The sequence below is a fragment of the Eupeodes corollae genome, chromosome 2, assembly GCF_945859685.1.
Source record: "Eupeodes corollae chromosome 2, idEupCoro1.1, whole genome shotgun sequence".
NCBI lineage: Eukaryota > Metazoa > Arthropoda > Insecta > Diptera > Syrphidae > Eupeodes > Eupeodes corollae.
Window position 1 is genome coordinate 129390981 of NC_079148.1, and position 2413 is coordinate 129393393.

Genomic DNA, 2413 nt, shown 5'->3' on the forward strand with positions numbered 1-2413 from the left:
TGTCACCTCCAAAATTTTACGACTAAAATATGGTTTCATCTCCAAAACAATTTTGTGCAACGTAAAATAATGTTTTTGACATCCGATAAAATTTTGAAAAAAATCGAATTGACAGTTTTTTGTATAAAAAATAAAAATCTAAAAAAAACATTACTCAAAGTTGGTAAAAATTGAATATCGATTCAAATATCTTTTCAAAAACTTGAAATTTAGGCTTCAAACTTATTTAATGATATGAGAAATATTATTTTTAACATTTTGAAAAATGTTAAGAAAAATCATAAACCTAACAAAAATTAATAAAAGTTGGTAAAAATTGATTTTCGTTTCAAATATCTTTTCAAAACTTTACAATATTGGCTTTAATTTACTTTATCTTTCAAAAAATATTGTTGTCAACATTCAGGAACATTTTGAAAAAAATCGAATTGACAGTTTTTTTTTACTAATTTAAACTCATAAGAAATATTATTTTTAACATTAGGACAAATTTTGAGAAAAATCGAATTGATAGTTTTTGTACAAAAAATAAAAACCTAAAAAAATGTATAAAAGTTGGTAACAATTGATTTTCTACTCAAATATCTTTTCAAAAATTAAAAATATTGTCTTCAAACTTATTTTATTTCACAGAAAATAATGTTTTCGATATTCAATAATTTTTATATAAAAATCCAACATTCCGTTTTTTCATAAAAAATAAAATCTACGAAAAATAGTATGCAAATTTGGTAAAAATTGAAACGAGTACATATAGACAAACTTTTAAGCAAGACAAATCGACAGACGGGATGAGAAGTTATCAGTGTGGGTCGCATCCCAGCCTCTTATTCAATCATTTTTTGCTGTGGTGCTTCGAGACCTTCCTCTTCCCTGATGACATAACACCTTTCCACTACAAAAATTTCATTTGATTTCTTTTTGTGATGCTCCTTTTTTAAAATCACTCAAAATTCTGGATTTTTGAAACAAAATCCTTTTTTTGAAATTTAAAAAGAATTTATCTTAAAAAACTAATTTTATTGATAAAGTCCCGGCTCACTAAACAAATGAAGCTGCACGTATAAACTAACCAACCTCAAAATAAATCATATTAACCGTTATCAAAATGAGACGAAAAGAGAAATTGCACTAGTTTAAAATGTTTTGTACAGCTGAAATCATTATTGTTTTTGTAAAAGTAGTGCATTTTTAGAATAAGCTGTGGATCAGTGCTTTAAGATTATGAACAGTTAAGGGACACATAAAACGTCTAAGGCAATAAAAATAATTTTATTACAACAACTTTTATACATATTTGAATTATCGTTTTTTTGATAGGCGAAGATAGTTGCAAAAGTTTTGCACAGTACTGTACATAGGTTAATTTTAAAAAATATATTGTTTTTGATTCCTCTGTTACAATTAACACTTTGATTTAAGTAACTAAGTTCGCTTTCTATGGAAACCGTTACGTTATCAAATAAATATCATTACCGGAATCATCATGTCTTGCTAAAAATTGATAACTTTCGACTTACTTTGAATCATTCTTGAATATCCTTCCCTTTAAAAGGTTCACATTCTGTATTTCAATTCTTATAAGTCTCATTGTTGGTTCTCTGTCTGGACCAATCCAATCTGATACCACTACTTCCAGTTAAATTAGCTACATTTAATTTAATTATCCTCTCATCACATTCCTTCGGCCAGCGTCAGTATCAGCGTCAGATAGTTGGTCAAACTTTTCTCAGTCCATTATTGTTAAAATTCGTTTTATTCTCAATTCACATTCGTCGGTGGTCTTTTCAAACTATGCCCAAGCAACATGTAAGCGTGTTGAAATAAAATCAACCAATCAACGCACATATCAACAGAGTATCAGGCCAACAAAAAAATAAATAAGACAAAAACAACAACAAACTTGGAGAATGCGTAAAACGACAAAGGCTATTCAAGAACATTGCCGTTGCCGGTCACGCATACAACTTTACCAAATATCGAACTTTATTTTTCCAGTGAGACGAACTCACACAATAAATCACTCAATAATAAAATCATTCACCATCCAAGAAATAAAAAGACACATCGGTCGATATATAGTATTGGAGACTTTCAAGCTCCTCCAACTCTCCTCCAGACAGACACACTGGATGTACTCCATATAGAATAAGAAGCAACAAAACATCTTTCTTTTTTGTTTGTTTTAATTCCTTGAGGCAGTTCATCCCATGTCTCAGCTCTCAGGCCAACTATAATTCCGAGCCTTCATGTAGCTATATTAGCTTAAACTTTTGACCGAATGAATCCTATCAAGTTCCACTTTAAATTGTTTGCCTTGTCCGTTGACGATGCAACAACAACAGCAATAGCAGCAGCATCAGTCAGTCTGTTTCTGTTTCAATGCTGCCGCCAAATATTTTGGCATTTTTGC